This window comes from Diabrotica virgifera, chromosome 1 (genome assembly GCF_917563875.1).
Source record: "Diabrotica virgifera virgifera chromosome 1, PGI_DIABVI_V3a".
Classification (NCBI taxonomy): domain Eukaryota; kingdom Metazoa; phylum Arthropoda; class Insecta; order Coleoptera; family Chrysomelidae; genus Diabrotica; species Diabrotica virgifera.
The window spans coordinates 142,314,509-142,334,291 of record NC_065443.1 but is presented as its reverse complement, the minus strand read 5'-3'; the positions used below and the strand labels follow the sequence as shown (position 1 = coordinate 142,334,291).

The following is a 19,783-nucleotide window of genomic DNA, read 5'->3' as shown; positions in this document are numbered from 1 at the left end:
CTAAACCTGATGTCCGATTTAAGTAATTCTTTTAATATGTTATAGCCTTACTCTTTAACAATATCGCTGTAATAATATTGTTGCTAGACAGGTACATTGTCATTGTATACAGGGTGTACGAATCAAACTGTGTTTTTTTCTCAAACTTTGGAACACCCTGTGGAATGTTCTAGCTTTTATAAAATACTGAAATTAAAACCCAACTATAGCCACAGGTTTTCTTAACATTATGTTTTTTGTTTCATTAGCTTATGTTGGATAATAAAAAAGTTAGGCACTTTAATAACTACCCCTGTTTTTCATCAATACAGGGTGTTTTTAAATAAGTACGGCAAACTTTAAGGGGTAGTTCTGCATGATAAAATAATGACAGTTTGCTTTATAAACGTATGCCCGTAAATGCATCGTTTCCGAGATACGGGGTGTTAAAATTGTTCTTACAAACTGACGATTTATTTATTGCTCTAAAACTGTTTGTGATATGCAAATGAAATTTGGTAGATTTTAAGAGGTAGTTATTGAGCATTTTTTGGCATACAATTAAGAATTTTATATTCACCATTGACGTGCATACGGGATATATCTAAAATGTTTATACCTGTATGCACGCCAATGGTGAATATAAAATTCTTAATTGTATGCCAAAAAATGCTCAATAACTACCTCTTAAAATCTACCAAATTTCATTTGCATATCACAAACAGTTTTAGAGCAATAAATAAATCGTCAGTTTGTAAGAACAATTTTAACACCCCGTATCTCGGAAACGATGCATTTACGGGCATACGTTTATAAAGCAAACTGTCATTATTTTATCATGCAGAACTACCCCTTAAAGTTTGCCGTACTTATTTAAAAACACCCTGTATTGATGAAAAACAGGGGTAGTTATTAAAGTGCCTAACTTTTTTATTATCCAACATAAGCTAATGAAACAAAAAACATAATGTTAAGAAAACCTGTGGCTATAGTTGGGTTTTAATTTCAGTATTTTATAAAGGTTAGAACATTCCACAGGGTGTTCCAAAGTTTGAGAAAAAAAACACAGTCTGATTCGTATACCCTGTATACAATGACAATGTACCTGTTCAGCAACACTGTTACTACATCCGTATTCTTAGAGAATAAGGCTATAACATATTAAAAAAATTACTTAAATCGGACATCAGGTTTAGGAAATACAAGACATTAAAAATGACCCATTTTTTGGGGTGGCGGTTTTTTGTGCCGGTGAGTGTATATAATAATCTTTATTTTTTTTAATCTTTAGGAGGATCTTAGGATCCTTAGGAGGATCTTGATTTTAAAGGACAACCGTTATTGCTCAATATCTCCGCCATTTTCAACTTTTCGACAAAAAGTGAGAGGACTGAAATTGTTGAAAATGCGATTTTATATAATTTTTTCTATTACAAATTTTTTTGTGCGGTCGATATTTTCCGGTCGATATTTTTCGAGTTAAGGGGGAAACTATTGACAGTTAAAGCATAATTATTGAATTATCTCGTTAATTATTAGTTTTAAGACAAAAATTTACCTATACAAAAATGGAAAGAATTAAATTTTATACAAAGATCTCTTCCATTTTTTTTTGCTAAAATCAATATTTGATGTCGTACGTATGCGGTAAAATATCTCCGCAATTTTTTTTTCAACTTTTCGACAAAAATAGTAGGAAGTGAAATTGTTCCAAATAAATCACATTTACAATAAATAAATAATTATTACTTAATACAATTTCTTTTTCGTTCGAAAAACGTTCGGTCAATATTGTCCGAGTTAAATGTACTACAGTAGACGCCTATATGTTTGACTGATATTATTGCAAAGTTACATTATGCATTTATTGTAAAAAAAATAAAAATCAAAGTCCTGTATTTTGGATATCTGTGGGAATATTTTCAGCCTAATCGAAGGATATGTATTTTAGCAATTGATGAAAATGTAAAAAACGGTATTTTAATGTTTTCTACATTAAAATTTGATCGAAAACATCAAACAACTTTATAATGCCGTAAAATGATATTTTTAAGTCACTTCGGTTAAGACATTATTTTTTCCATTGATATTTTATGATAAAATTATACAAATTTATTTAAACAAATACCAAATCACTGTAAAAAATCGCTAACAATCGCTTTAGGGAAAACTCAAGGGAAAAAAGCGACTGTTCGGGCTTAAATGTCTTATTTTTATGTTAGGCAAGCTATACACCAAGTTTCAGATAAAGTGGAGATCCTCAAGTTTTTCTTAGTGATTTGACATGGAATCTATATGTATGTACATGTATGTTTAGATAAAACATAATTTTGTGAAATATGGCTATTATATTACCGGGTGTCCACTTATATTTTCCCCCATTTTAACTGCCTATAACTTCTAAACGGCTCAAGATAGAAATATGCGGTTTTCGCTGAAATGTTTTATTTTAGTAAAAGTTTTGTCTGAAGGGATTGAATTTTTATATCGCTTTCAAATACGAAAAGAAAAATGGCGGATTTTTGAAAAAAACGTTGTTGACTTTTTTTTAATGAAACACCCAGTATATTTTTTTTGTAAATTGAAAGAAAGGTCATTCACTTATCCAGCGATATAAAGTTTTTCAAAATCGGTTGTCAAATCACTGAGTAATTAATTTTTAAAATGAGAGGTGCAACGTGGATATCACATACCTAAATAACATAACTAAGCAAATTGATATTATGTATGTGATTCTCATTCTAAAAATTAATTGCTCAGTCATTTGACAACTGATTTTAAAAATTTTTATATCGTTGGATAGGTAAATGACCGATTTTCAAGTTTTTCGGTAAATGACCATTTTTTATATCACTTTTAAATAAAAAATGGTGGATTTTTGAATAAAAAAACGTTGTTGACTTTTTTTATTGAAACACCCAGTATATATTTTTGTAGCTTGAAAAAACGGTCATTTACCTATCCAGCGAAATAAAATTTTTAAAAATCGGTTGTCAAATAACTGAGCAAATAATTTTTAAAATGAGAGATGCAATGTGGAAATCACATAAAATAATATCATTTTGCTTAGTTATGTTATTTAGGTATGTGATATCCACGTTGCACCGCTCATCTTAAAAATTAATTACTCAGTGATTTGCCAACCGATTTTGAAAAACTTTATATCACTGGATAGGTGAATGACCTTTCTTTCAATTTACAAAAAAATATACTGAGTGTTCCATTAAAAAAAAGTCACCAACGTTTTTTTTTCAAAAATCAGCCATTTTTCTTTTCGTATTTGAAAGCGAATTCCCATCTCTAGTGTGGGCAGATCAACACGTGAAAAATCAGGCTCTCTAAAAATTCAATTTTTTGGCGAATAAGAAATAGTTTCTAAAGTGATTTTAGTTACAGTGTGTCAAAGACGATTAGTGTTAAGTGAAGTTATAGAAATAAACTTTTGAAACAGACTGTAAGTACAATAATATTAAATACAATACATAAACTTAAAACAACAAATACAATTTAATTCAACATCAAGCCAAAAAAGTAGATCATTAGAACGTTGATTACAAGCTCCAGAAACTGGAATTTTGAAAGTTAAAGGTGGGAACTGTTGAATCGAACTGCACCAAAATAACGTAAAATAATTTAATTTAATTTAATTCAATTTAGGGGTAACACATTCGAAAGAGAAACATATTGCTTGAGAAAATCATCTTCCTCTGGCGCGATAGGTGGGGAGGGTGATTTTATCGCGAGCAATTTCGGTAAGAAAATGAACCCCGACGATTACACATCCGACGATAATCGGAAAAGATATAGAGAAAATGAAGAGCAGTCTTTTTCGAAAAGCAAAAAAGTATCAAGAACCCCAGATAAAAGGAACACAGAGGAAGACAAACTAGACCAAATATTAAATATGATGGCAAACTTAACGAAAGAGACACAAGATCTGAAAATTCACGTAAAAGAAATTAAAGAGGAGCAAAGGCAATACAGAGAAGAAATGAGGGAACTCCGAATTGAATTAGAAGAATTAAGACAAGAGAATGGTGAAGTGCGAAGAGAAAATGAACACATGAAAAAGGAACTGGAAGATGTAAAAGTGCGCCTTGAAAGACTCGATAGAGCAAGAAAAGAAAATAATGTTATAGTACAGGGAATGACAATAGATACGGGAGATAGAAGATTACTAAAAGAAACAATGGAGAACTTTATGAAAAAAGAACTAGATATTAATATAAAGATAGAAGAAGCTGTGAAATTAGGAAACAAAACATGTTTAGTCAGATTGCCAAACAAAGAGGAAAAAATAAAAGTAATGGAAAATAAAAGAAAACTTAAAGAAGTAAAAGAAGAAAGAATATATATAAACAATGATTTAACGAAAGAGGAATTACAAATACAAAAAGAAATAGTCAAAATAGCAAATGATGAAATAAAGAAAGGAAAACGCGTCCAAATTAAGCACAACAAATTGATAATAGATGGACGGGAGAGGAAATGGAATAAGAACAAGAATCAGTTGGATGAGGTTTTTCAAAACGTTTCAAAAAACTAGCAACTGATGAGAGAATACAAGACAATACTTATTTGGCGACGGACGAGGCAAATAAAAAGGAAATGAGTGCAGATAAATTGATGTATCACAAAAAAGAAATAAATAAGAGCAGACAAGGAAACAAAAATACAAGACGAAAACAAAAAAATAAAAAACATAAAGAACTGAAAATAAGCACATGGAATATAAGAACGATGTTGGCACCAGGAAAAATGCTAGAAATAAGCAAAGAACTAGCAAAGTATAAAATAGATATTGCAGCACTGCAAGAGATACGGTGGGAGGGACAAGGACAGATTGATAAACAAGACTTTACACTATTATACTCAGGAGGAAAGAAGCAAGGACAAAAAGGAGTGGGATTCATGATTCTAGGACAGCTAAGAGAAAAAGTCATAAACTTTAAACCGATATGTGAAAGAATTGCGTATGTAAGAATAAATAATAAACCATTCAATATATCACTATTAAACCTATACGCACCTACAGAAACAAGCAACACAGACGATAAAGACAATTTTTATGATAAGATAGAAGAAGAGATGGAAAAAATACCCAAAGAAGATGTTATAATTATACTAGGAGACCTCAATGCCCAGATTGGAAAAGAAGATTTTTTACAGCAAATTGCAGGAAAACACACCGTACACAAAAACACTAATGATAATGGTCTAAGACTATGTAACCTAGCAACAAGAACAAACATGATAATAAGCTCAACAAAATTTGAACACCCTAAAATGCATAAAGTAACATGGAGGTCACCTGATCAGAAAACGTATAGCCAAATTGATCACATACTAATAAACAAAAGAAAACAATCTTCAATGAAGGACGTGAGAACTTTCAGAGGTGCGTGTGCGGATTCAGACCACTATATGGTCGCAGCCACCATAAGACAAAAAGTTAAAATCCAAACTAAACAGAAAAATCAACAGAAAAAATGGAATGTCAATAAATTGCAGAATGCAGATATTAGAAAAAAATATGAAGAAGAAATAACAGTGCAAATAAGAGAGAAATATAAAGCAGAGGACATCAAATCAGAATGGGACATGATCAAAAAGTCAATAGAAGAAGCTGCAAAAAAGCAGGTAGGCAAACACCAGAAGAAAACAAAAAACGAATGGTATAACAACGAATGTAAAAAACTAACAGCACAAAAGGTGCAAGCAAGAATTAAATGGCTGAGAACGGATAAAGAGGAAGACAGAGAAAGTTATGAAAAATTAAGAAAGGACGCTAAGAAAATTATAAGACAAAATAAAAGAAGATGGGCAGATGAAAAGATGCAAGAAATAGAACAGGAAAGAACAAATAGAAACACTAAAACAACCCATTCAATATTAGAAACACTAAACATTTCTATAAAAATATTAAAGAACAAACCAAAAAATACAAAGGTAAAACAAACGGAATAAAAAATAAAGAGGGAATAGTCATTGTAGAAGACACTGAATATAGGCAGGTATGGGCAGATCACTACAGAGAACTCTTGACGGAGGAATACACTGGAGAAGAAATGCACGAAGAGGAAACGGTGGACGAAGATGCAGACGAAATACACATTGCAGTCTCAAAAGAGCCAACAATAGATGAACTCGAGGAAGTAATACAGAAGAGCAAAAATGGAAAAGCTCCAGGAAAAGACGAAATTAACATGGAACTTATAAAATATGGAGGAAAGGAACTGAAGGAAAAAATACTATCACTATTGAAAAATATATGGAAGGAAGAGAAGATGCCAGAGGACTGGGAGATAGGGCAGGTAATAACAATACATAAAAAGGGAGACCAACAAATTTGTGAAAATTATAGAGGAATAACACTACTAAGCACAACATATAAAATATTGACTTCGATAATAAGAAAAAGATTGTCAAAGATCACGAAGAAGAGAGTGGGACAGTACCAATGTGGATTCACAGAAGGAAGATCAACAATAGATGCTATACACACAATAAAACAAATAATGGAAAAAGCAAATGAATACAAACTGCAATTAGAAATGCTATTCATCGATTTCAAACAGGCATTTGATTCGATTAAGAGAAAACAACTAATGATTGCCCTGGAAAAATTAAAAATCCCACATAAACTCAGAAAATTAATAAATATGACAATGAGAACTACCAAAATTAGCGTAAAGACGCAAAGAGGCGAGACAGATGAATTCATTATAAATAAAGGAGTGAAACAAGGGGATGCCTTATCCACGACACTGTTTAATCTAGCTTTAGAATATGTACTACGAAATATAAACAAAGGAAACCTAAGAACAAGAGGTGGACAAATAATCGCATATGCAGACGACATTGTTATTATTGCAAAAAATAGAAACATAATGAAAGAAATGCTAGAAGAAATAAAAGAGAAAGGGGAGACAATGGGACTCACATTAAATGAAGAAAAGACGAAAATATTAAGACTAGGGAAACCAGCAATAAAAGGAAAAACCAAAATAGGAAATTCAGAGTTTGAAGATGTAGAACATTTCAAATACCTAGGAGTGACAATAAGCAAAACGGGTGAAAGAATACCAGAAATAAAAGAAAAAATATTGGCAGCGAATAGAGCTTATTTTGCAAATAAAACACTACTTAAAAGCAAAATACTGTCTATTAAAACCAAGATGAGAATGTATAACACCATAATTAGACCAATATTATTATACGCAGCAGAAACAATGACGATGACTAAAAAAGATGAAGAAAACTTAAGAATAGTGGAGAGAAAGATCATGAGAACCATACTGGGACCAATCAGAACAGAGCAAAATGAATATCGAAGCCGAACAAATGCAGAGATTAAGAAAGTACTAAAAGAAGATATCGTGACCAAAATAAAGCAATGCAGAGTTAGATGGTTAGGTCACATCTGGCGGGCAGGAGATGAAGCAGTGACATATGCTATGATAGAATGGAATCCAGGAGGAAGAAAGAAAAGAGGAAGACCAAGATCAAAGTGGTTGCAAGAAGTTGAAGAAGACTTAAAAAACGCAGGAGTCAGAGAATGGCGGGGAAAAACTAGAGATAGGAAAAAATGGAGAGAAATCGTTAAGAAGATAACATAAGCAAAAGGGACTGATCCTCCTAAGAAATAGGATCTAGAAAGCTTACGCGACTTAGCCCCATATCGGGGTGTACAGTCACTATATATATATATATATATATATATATATATATATATATATATATATATATATATATATACTCTTGGAAGGAGAGACGAATGTTCATCACTTGGCCGGTGGCTGCGAGGTTGACAGGTTAGTGTTGGTGGTTAGTACCGTAAATGGCGGTTAATTTCTTCGAAATTAATTTTTATTTCAACTAAGTTTGGAAGTATAGTAAAAAGTTACCACCACTTGTTTCCTGGAGTACGGGTTTCCTGGAGTAAGGATGGGAGTACCATCAGTGGAAGAGGAATAAAAAATTAACCGGTAAATCGTTTTTTTCTACTAATGTTTTTTAGTTAACCTTGAATATATGAAATAGTTGGTTCATTGTTAAATGTTCTTAGCCAGTCCCTTAGGTGAAGGATGTAGATTATTTCGATCTTTATATTATCTTTATATCGATCTTTATATTAATGGGGTTTTTGGTTTTACATAACCAAACATTTTTGAAGTCCTCAAATTAATATTGGAAATAAGTATCATTTCTCTGTAGGTTTTTGAATATCCAATATTTTATAAATTCAATATTTTTACAGATATTTCCTTAAATTAATCATATTCAAATTACAAATTCCATGTCATTTGTTCATGTATTCACACTCAAAATAGTTCAAGGTTACTTGAGATTGGTTTTTGTTACATTTTTAATGGTCTGTTTTTCTATACTATTGCTTCTAAAAAGTTCCTCAATTATTTCTTCTTCCCTTTACTTTTTGCTCATGTTTGAAATGAGAAATAAAACTGGGAATATTTTTTTAGCCATTTTGGAGTAACCACATGGTGAACTCATAGCCCTTTGACACCTAGGGAAACCACTACAGCCACAGTCAAGTCACCTTGGGAATATGTCGTAATTGGGAGCAAGCTATGGGAGCGTTCCAGCTCAATTTTCGTCTTGGCACCTGGGCCTACAGGAGTCATGGGGTCGCACCATCCTGGTGCATCATTTTCTAGGATGCAACCGCAACCTCGTTTGGGAACATTTAGTGAGGTGTTTTAGTAACTATTGGTTTTTTTATATTACAGACTATCTGTTAAATACACTATGTTTTTTTTCCAGATTTAGGTTACCTCTGGTTTTTTTTGACATATTTGTATATTAGATTATTTGGTTCCCAAACTTTGTATCTACGGTAACTTCTTGTGCACAGGAATAAGCCTAGAGAAAATTAGGTTTTTAATACTTTATTATTGCTTTGATATTGGTTTATGTAATTCGGGTAAATTTTTTTTTATATTACTAGCTTGTTTCCCAAATATTTTACTGTTATTCGCTTTATTCCATTTGTTCGGTTAATTTAGGTCATCGTCGGTATTTATCTCAACTTCATTTCTACTTTAGTCAATTGTATATTTAACTTTATTTATTAATTATTGTATTTTCCCTTAGTGAGGCTTGGGCCTATTTATTTGTATTATTTTCATCTTTGTCGGTTTCAATTCAGTTGTACGTAGCAGGCGTACTATAACCATTTGGTAGAAGACTTATGTAATTTTGTACCCTATATGTTAGTGAGAGGTACTTATACCTGTAATTTTCTAACAGATAACATTATTGTTGTTATCTTAGAGATAACTTTTTGTATAACTTATGTCATTTTAGAGTCACATGATATACACTTTGTGTAACTCAGAGATTGTCAAAAATCTAGTAGTTATTTTTAATAAATATGTATTTATTTTGTATATCAATTATTTTATTATTCCTTTATGTTCATTATTACAGGTTTAATATATTTAATATTTGAAAGCAGTCTAAGATACCTGGGAAAATGATCGAAGATCATTTTCATGGCGCCCATGATTAGTTAGTTTTATTTATTTTGTTCGTTTTTAGTCATTATTCATCTCCATTCATTTTCAGTATATTATTCTTATTTTATTATTTCATCTTCTAGTCATCATTACTATCTATATAGAGCTACTGTTCTTCGACAGGCATGCAAACGAGCCGTATCCATCCTTGAGTGTCAAGTTGCTCTCTTGCATCTATAGCTAGCCAACTCTATTCAGTTTGCCTCTATCTCTTCCCACTTCTACTTCTATCCCCTCTAATTCCCCTTTCTTCAGTACTACTGCAAAGTAGTATTTTTTCCTATTGCGGCTTCTCAACGTAGAAGCCACTGCACCTTTCTCTTTTCATCCCAACTATTTAGTTACCTAGTCTTTTCTTTTTTTTCCTTACTTCTGTTGGAGTATATCTTGCTTTTTACTTTCACTCCAACAGAAGTTTTCTTATTTTGTTACAGCCCATGTTATCTTTACAGCCCATCTCTCTACATCTATGTCCCATTAGTTATTTATTTACTTTTTTCCTTACTTCTGTTGGAGTATATCTTGCTTTTTACTTTCACTCCAACAGAAGTTTTCTTCTTTTTGTTACACATATATATATATATATATATATATATATATATATATATATATATATATATATATATATATATATATATATATATATATATATATATTTGAAAGCGATATAAAAAATTAAATTCATTCAGACAAAACTTTTACTAAAATGAAACATTTCAGCGAAAACAGCATATTTCTATCTTCAACCGTTAAGAAGTTATAGGCAGTTAAAATGGGGGAAAATATAAGTGGACACCCGGTATTAGAGAGACGTTAATTGAATCTCTTGGAAAAGCTACACGACCGAGATTTAAGAATAATAAATATCAGAAACGAGTTAATAAAACAGGAACCAATAGAAAAAAAAATAGAAAAAGAAAACTGAATTGTATGGACACATTACTAAAATAGACAAGAATATATCATATAGCCCAGTAAATGAACGGGAAATACGGCGATATAGTGTAATTTTCAGAGTCAACTCCGAATTGCATGAAAATTTGGATTTAGATTCTACTTACCCTCCACTTCAAAGTTGAACATGTGTCGTTGGTTGTTTTTACTTGGAGGGTGACAATCACTCCTTGGCTTGGGGGTGAAAAAACACGCGTTTAAAATAAGTTCGAAAATGGATAAATTGACTAATTCTAAGTAACTTTCTCTCTATAGAGTTTTTTGACTAAGTCAATATTTTTCGAGTTATTTGCGATTGTAAATGATTATTTTTCGACAAAAAAAAAACACGTTTTCAGGCGGTTTTTGGCAAATGACTCAAAAAGTAAATATTTTATCGAAAAAAGATTCTTAGCAAAAATGTAGCATATAAAAAAAACGAAAGAAGTTGTGTATTCGTGAAGTCTATAGACACAGCAAAAGCTGTAGTTCATGAAAAATACGTTCTTGTTCGTCAAATTCCAAATCGAATATTTCAATGTAAAATAACCAAAAAATGGAGCACTTTTCGGGAAAAAACCCATTAAGACCTTTTTAAAGTATTTTATAAAATATATGTTTTTTATAAAAGTTTTTAGCATCAAAACTAAGCGAATAACGCTCAAAATAAAGTTGGTCCCCTTTTTTTGATAAAAAAATTGTGAAAATCTCTCCTTATACACCCCTAATAAAATTAATTAATCGTTATTGCTTTATAAAGAATTCACTGTACTAATATATCTTTTATATGATCTGTAAGTTTCACCGGTTGAAAGTGCTTATTTTTCAAAGGATTATAGTTGAAAGAGCTTGAGTCAGTAATCACGAGTGTATGCAAACTTTTAAGAGTCATATCTTAACCAATTTTTGTCTTACAGAAAAACAAAATAAAACTAAAACTAAATTCTTTTAAAATAAAACCTACAATCTGTTACTCTTTGATGAATAAGAAAGTATTTTTCATGAGCTACAACTTTGAGTTTGCTGGGTCTATAGACTTCATGAATACACAATTTTTTTCGTTTTTTTTTATATGCTACATGTTTGCTAAGAATCTTTTTGTGATAAAATACTTACTTTTTGAGTTATTTGCTGAAAACCGCCCAAAAACGTGTTTTTTTTGCCAAAAATTAACATTTTCAATCGCAAATATTTATTCAATTTTTTATTCAGTTTAAAACAAATGAGGGAGATAGAAACGACATCAAAATAGAACTTGAGGTAATACAAGGAGACAGTCTGTCAACGACACTATTTAAGATCGATCTAGAAAGAGTAATTAGGGGCACAGGGCTGAAAAAGACTATTATTCAAAGCTCAACACATATCATAGGATATGCGGATGACCTGGGACTGGTAGCACGAGATAAAACAAGACTAGAAGAGCACTTTTAACCCTGGTAAGAGAAGCAAAGACGAGAGGATTAATAATCAATCAGAATAAAACAAAATACCTTATACAAGAGACAATGTAAACGGAATAACAGAAATAAAGATAGGTGAAAATACATTCCAGAGAGTAGATTACTTCAAATACCCGAGGGTGATGGTGAACAGCAAAAACGGAAGGAGTATAGAGATAAACGAAAGAATTAAAGCAGGTAATAGAGTATATTGGAAATATCACCGACCACTCAAGGCCAAAAACCTGAGCAAAAAAACAAAATCAAAAATATATACATACAGCAGCAATTAGACCAGTGATAGCCTATGGAGCAGAAGTAATGTGCCTTACGAAAAAAGACGAAGAAAAGTTAAGAATAATTGAGAGAAAAATTATGAGAAGAATACATGGCCCAGTAAAGACAAAAACAGGGGAATATAGAAAGCTGATGAACCATGAAATAATAAATATAACTGATGGAGACGATATTGTGAAATTCATTAAAGCACAAAGGCTCAGGTGGTTTGGCCACACACAAAGAAGAGGGGCAGAAGAACTGATCAGGAAGATAATGAACTGGAAACCAGTAAAAAATAGACCAAGAGGAAGAACAAAAATAAGATGGGAAGACAACTGCTAGTAGATATATCAAAGATGGCAATTGCAAACTGGAGAGAAAAGATTCAGGACCGGAGTGAGTCGAAGAAGATAGTAGAGAAGGCAAAAAAACATCACAACCTATAAACGACGACCTAAAAGAAACTGCGGACTAATCCACCGCGTGAAATGGATTAAAAGAGCTCATAGTATTTTAGCGACCTATACTCTAACAAGAGTGAACGGTCCATATATAAATCGCAAATAACTCGAAAAGTATCGACTTAGTTAAAAACCTCTATAGAACGAAAATTGTTTAGAATTATACAATTTATCCGTTTCCGGACTTATTTTAAAAGCGCGTTCTTCCGCCCCAGAGAAGGGGCGACTGTCACACCCCAACTAAAAGCAACCAACGGAACGGCACAAGTTCAACTTTGAAGTAGAGGGTAAATAAAACCTAAATCCAAATTTTCATGCGATTCGGAGTTGACCCTGAAAATTACACTCCAAAACAGTCATTTATTAAAAGAAGAAGGGATACGCCTAGAAAAAGGTGAGTGGAACAAACCCAGAAAATTTGGATTAAGTGACCGAACACGGTTGCAAAACTTTTTTTTGTGGCATGTCTAAATTAAACATTATGTTTATATAGGAATAAGCTAGAATTTACTGTCATGGAAATCGAAACGTCAATAACAATAATTGCAATTGTAGCATTTTCTTTTTCTCCATGTAGAATTTAATTCCATTTCAAAGTTAAAATTCTTAACTATACTGAATTCGCTCAGCTAAGATTCATTTTGACACATTCGGAATAGGAAACCTACAACACAAAAATTCCTACCTCACACTATTAACTGCTCAAATCAACTTAATCTTTCATTAAAAAAAGAAGAATTAAGTATTGGAAATAGTAGGAGTGTATACTAAACTCATACAATTTTGTGGAATTTATTTCTCCAAATATTTTTATTTTGTACAATAAATAATTGTCTCATTTGTAAGAGCAGGTATGTTTGGTTGTGTAGTAATTTCCAGTCACGCTTGGCAACCTAACTTCCCAAAAAAAATTACCAACATCACTAGACAGTTGTGTCTCAGATTAGCGAATCCGCTATAGCCTTTTTTAAGCCTCATGGTAAATATGCATCTTTGTTTCGACTATGATCATAATACTTTTTTGAAAACTAATTTCGGTTTAAGAGTGTCTAAATCGCCAACTCAACAAGTCTCCCTTTTATTTAAGTAATTAAAAAGTCTAAGAGATTATCTTTGTATGGACCCTTGGAATGAATAAGTGTTATTGAGTTCCTACCCCTCCATTTCTGTTATAGGCATGAGCCTATTAATTGAGAAACACCCGCGATATTAGTCATTTTGAGTAATTCTTGATAGACAAGTATGTTGGTAAAATAATTTATGTTTCCGGGCTATACATATTTTGTTGTCTATGCATGCGTGAAGCCTGATTTTTTTCGTTATCATCGTCTTATTAGACCTGATACTCTTCTTTTATCGAGGTTCTGCTAAGTTGTATCTATTTCCATCCATACAGTTGCTATATAGTTGTTCATATATCTGTATATGTTATGTTTCGCAGATTTTTTTTGTTTTATGGCATAGACTTGGGTGTCAATTAGCCAGTCACAACTTTTTTTGTCTATTCATACATAAAGAAGGCATAATGAGGTCCTTAGAGTTCCATAGCAAACTCTTCCACAGCTCTAAACTCAGTTCAAAAGCTGCAGCTGGCCGCCATGGACTATCCAAGTAGCTCACCACGTTTTTCAATTATACATCTTCTTCTTCTTCTCTTTTCATATGTACATATATATCAAATTATCAGGATTAATAAGTTAGAGGTTAATTTTAGTTTCACAGATAAATTTCATTAGACAATCATACATATTTTTGCTGTTATAGGTGTATGGAATGTATTTTGTGCACTCAAAGAAAGTGTGATTCAAATCACCCACCTTCTTACATTTAGTACAAAGATTTGAATCAAAAACTTTAATTCTTGCTAGATGTAGAGGGAAACATGCATGTCCAAACTTCATTCTGATTAATGTTGTTATATATCTTCGAGGTACTACATAATTTTTAAACCAAAATATATTTGGAACAGAAGGTTGAATCAGTGAATACTGAGATTTGTATTGTTTACAAAGATCTCGTCATGATTGACTCCACTGATTTTTAACTCGATGCTTAATAGTGTTAACTACATCAGATATGCAAAACTTACGATTATTTGAAGTACCATACTCAATAGCTTTTTTAGCCAAATTATCAACATTTTCATTATGCGTTAGTCCTATATAAGCCTTAACCCATAAAAAGTTCACTCTTCTTTTATTTTGATGAATTTCAAAAAGGATTTTCTTAATTAGTAGGATATAAATATTTGAATTGATATTGGGAAAATCTATAGTTTGAATAGCAAGAAGGACAGAGAGTGAATCGGAAATAATTGTTGCAGATATATCTTCTGGTTCTTTAAAATATTGCAGGGCCTCATAAATTGCTATGGCTTCAGCACTGAAGATAGAAAAATCATGACCTAACTTAAACATTTTTTCTGTTTTAGTAGCAGGTATGTAAAAGGCACATCCAGTGCCAATTAACGTCTTAGATGCATCTGTATATATATTTACAGAGTCTGGCCAATTCTCTAAGAATGTTCTTAAGATGTTAAAGCTAATATCACTGTTTTCATGGTAACTTGGTTTTACTAATTTAACTGTATGTAAAAAAGAATGAAAATCTTCAAGTCCAAAGCTATCAATCACGTTGTAATCACAGTCAAAATTTGACAGATCTCGAAAAGCCTCGCAAAGTGGAGGCGAGTTATTTAGCTTCCAGTATTTAGTAGTTAAATCCGCTACATTCAGCTTGTTAACATTTTGGTAAAAATCGATATTTAGGTAACGAATTTTCATTAAAAATTTCTGGCTGAGATATTTCCTTCTATAATTGAGTGGAATTTCTAAAGCTTCTACATGTAAAGCTTTATTTGGAGTTGATTTCATAGCTCTCAAACAGATACGGAGTCCTAAGTTCTGTACGTTTACTTTGTTTAAAATATGTTTAGAAGCTGAGCCGTATAGAATACATCCATAATCAATTATAGATCTAATATATGATCGATAGAAAAGCAAGGAAGTTTCAACATCAGCTCCCCAACAAGTCCTTGAAATTGCTTTAAGAAAATTGACACCCTTATTACATCGATTTATCATAGTCAATATGTAATGTCCAAGTCAATTTACCATCCAAAATCATTCCCAAATGTTTAATGGAAGAAGAAAATGCGTAGTCGTAGCCATTAAGTTTTAAATTCTCTATTTTTGGGATATTATGTTGAGTGAAAATACAGACAGTAGATTTATTTTGAGCTATTTCGAATCCGTTTTGATTGAACCATGAATGAACACAACATTGAATTCGTCCTAAGGTTTGAACCGAGTTATCATATGTTTTGGCCTGTGAATACAGAAGAAAAATCACCAGCATATCGTATTATTTGAAATTTAAAAATGTCAGTAGGGACTTTATGCAAATCCCCAGTACATGTTTCGCAGATAGAAATAATAGTTTGACACGTTTTAGTTTGCATATTTCTGCTTTTCGCAGAGATTGCAATTGTTTCATTTTTTAATCTTTACTTTTCTTTTGTACAAGGCTTTAGAACTTCTGCAATTTAATTTTTTTGTGAATTATGAAATCATTTATAACTTATCTTACAGGTTGCAATTTAGATTGCATCGACTCCTTAATTTTAGGTGCAAGGCACATGTTTTTTTGTCGTTTACTGATATCGTTCTGATATGCAGATGATACAACATTAATAACTGCATCCGAAGAAGAAATGTCCAGCCTGCTGCAGCTAGTGGAAGCCGAAAACAATAGATGTGGTCTCAAGATCAATAAACAAAAAACAAACATTATGATAGTAGATTATTCAAATTCACTTCAGACAACAAGAGCCTTGGACCAGTTTGAAGTGATTAACGAGTTCAATTATCTAGGATCCTACATCAGTAATACAGGATCTTGTGAAACAGAAATACGTAGGAGAATAGGCATGGCCAAAAACGCTGAGTCGATTATCGAAAATCTGGAAAGATCGCTCCTTGTCGAAGAACACCAAAATAAGATTAGTACGTGCCTTAATTTTTCCCATATTTAATTACGGATCCGAAACATGGACAATGAAATCGGACGGCAGAAAAAGGATTGACGCCTTTGAAATGTGGTGCTGGAGAAGAATGCTTCGGATCTCATGGACGGAACACAGAACAAATCACTCAATCCTCCAAGAGCTTAATATTCAGACTCGACTTTCCTCTTTCCTCTATTTGCCTCTCCACCGTCTTAAAATTTTTCGGCCATATTGCAAGAATTAGTGATGGTAATCTTGAGAGACTTATAATTTCGGGAAACGTTGAAGGGCGCAGAAGTAGAGGTCGCTCAAATACTCGATGTACGGATCAAGTACAGAAAGCCAGTGGATAAACATTCTCTGAATCCATGAGGGAAGCTCAGGACAGAAGCCGATGGAAAGAGATAGTTGCTCGTATTATAAGGAATCACGACACTCAACAATGAGGAAACGACTGAGGAGGAGGATATCGTTCTGTGTGGTTTTATGACGATTTTTTTTACTTTATAGAATGAAACTGTTGTAATGATTTTTCTGTAGTATATTTTTGGATTTTTAAGTGGTCATATATTTTAGTTGATGTCTTATTGAGTGATGTCGTATGTTTTTCGGTAACATTAATAGTGGTTTTGTTTGCTTAATTTGCAATGTGGTGTAAGTCTCTAATAAAACATTTCAGTAGCAAGTTCATCATGATACTGTTTTTTTGGGATGTGGTTTAGGTCTTAGAAGAAAGACTCTGCTGTGCATTTTAAGAAGTGTTTTTAAGGGTAAAAACAGAACAAGTGGGTCGCGGTCGAGGTGGAGGTCGATGTCGATATCCATGTAAAACAAACACATTGCAGTGAATGGAAGAGAACAGAGCAGGTAAGTCGCGTAAGGTGGAGGTTTACATCGATAAATAAAATGAGTTTGTTTTACATGGATGTCTACTGCGCGGACTACAAGGATGCTTCTCTGTAATTATTCCGTTCGAAGCCAAGTTGTCATTACCTGCGCTATCTGAATTGATACTTTTTATATAATCCTTTTTTTGTATTCAGTTTATTTTTGAATTTCTAAAGTAATTAAATTCAGTAAATTTTTGAAATATGAAGAAGGATCTGATTATTTACAGCTGACATTTCATCACTATCATCACTTGACTGACACAACATCGCAAAAGCACAGTCTTTTTGTCATTCAAATTTCATTAAAGTACTTCACTTGATAGTGGTTCTAGCTCGACTGACAGCGCAGGTGACCTCCTTGCTGTGCTGTCGACATCGACCGCGACTTAACTAGTAGCATCCACCGCGACCTACACCTCCACCTCGACCCACTTGTTCTGTTCTTACCCTTAGTTCTATTAGTCACAAGTCGCAAAGATATAGACCCTAAAAATTTTTTCTGTCTCTAATTTTGAAGATTCGTCTCACTTCAGGTCAGGTTTGTAGATATTTAATGCTCTCGCCCCTGATCAAGATAATGCGGTGCGAAGAGTAACATCTTCTTGTTTTTATTTGGTCTATAAAAAATTTTGAGTAATAAATGTTCTATGTTTATAGTTTGAATAAATTAGAATGTTTTGATATTTTTGGAGGCTTAATACGGGCATTTAAGGATAATATCGTCCGATCTTTTTTGTTTAGCTTATGTTTAGTTTTATGACTTCTTTTCTCTCCGATCACTATACACTTATAAAATATAATTTTTATGACAATCAAATGTGGCTTAATTCCATATCAACATAATATATAACAACACATATAACATAATAATATTTAACTAAGACAGACAACATTTTAACAGACAAAGGAAATGGCACCACACTGGAAGAAGTGAAATGACCGGGTAAGATAAAATAGAAATCAGCAACATCTGACGCACAGGACATAAGGAATTCTAGAAGAAGTATAGTTATTTTAATCAATTAAAATTTCTTTTCAGAACTACTCTTTCTCATTTTTTTCGGCCCATAAAGATAAATGTCACGATTTCACGATAAATAAATAAAAAAATGTTTTGACACGATTAATACACTAATGTAGAAGCCACAGTTAGAATGGAGTGCAGGTAGCATGGGGCAATGTATTTCTTACCGGAGAACGGCCGACCACGTTGCTGGTTTGCCATAAGCGGTGCATTAGGACCGGATTTAAGAATCATAGCACTGCGCACGCGCACACAATTGCCTACGGTTGTACATACGCAAGGTTCATAGATAGGTGGTAGGTTGTCGCGTAACTATGTGGGTGGAGCGAGGGGGAGGGGAATGCCTACGTCACTCTGACGACAAAGTCAACTTTGACAGTTGGTTGTGGTTGTATTTCCGTATATTGTTGTGGAATTGTCTTATAATACCGTTTATGTGTTTAATGTTTGTTGAGTTTTAAGTATGTAAGGACAATATTACCTACTATAAATACTTATTTGGGTACTATACAAAGACAGTAATGACTTGTGAAGTGTGTTTTCGTAGCCGTGATATAAAGGTTAGTTTAACAATTATAATAATGTAGTTTTGTATGTTATAATAATGATATATTTTTTAGATGAGTGGTGGTAACATTTATAGCATAGCTATATTTAAAAGCAACTCCAAAATTCCTGAACCAGATGGAAACAAAATGAGGTTTTTTTACATTTCCAAAATACCTTAACATTATCAAACAATGGGTAATGAAATATTGCCATAAAGATAAATGGGCCTCTAAACATAAGAAAATATGTAGCAAATACTTCCTCGTGTCTGATTATGTTAATATTATGTTATGTGTTCTTTGTATTTTTACTTAATAATAAATTATTTATATTATTAGTTTTTGTTGTTGCATACCACTAGAAATTATAAAAATGCTGCTAGACCAGTAAGGATCTGTTTTTAGGTGGATGTGAGAGGTGGCATTCAGATTTTTGCGGATAAAGTTAGGTGATAACTTCGTTAATAATAATTGATTTATGCTCCTTCTCAAATATGCCCGGAACATTAATAAAAAAATTCAAATATTTAAAAATTTCGAATAACATCGATTTTTTTCTACTTTTTTTGTTTATAACTTTAAAACGATTCATTTTGGAACAATATAGAAATAAAACAAAGATAATTAAATTTTCTATCAGATGCGATTGGTTAAAAATGTCTTAATTTATCACCCTTGCTGC

The 19,783-nt window shown here is 32.3% G+C and overlaps 1 protein-coding gene across 3 annotated transcripts in view; it reads right to left on the bottom strand.

Moving 5' to 3' along the window:
• Window positions 1–19,783, bottom strand: part of LOC114326371 (F-box/LRR-repeat protein 4) — a 117,869-nt gene that overhangs the window by 15,394 nt on the left and 82,692 nt on the right. The window lies entirely within an intron of this gene.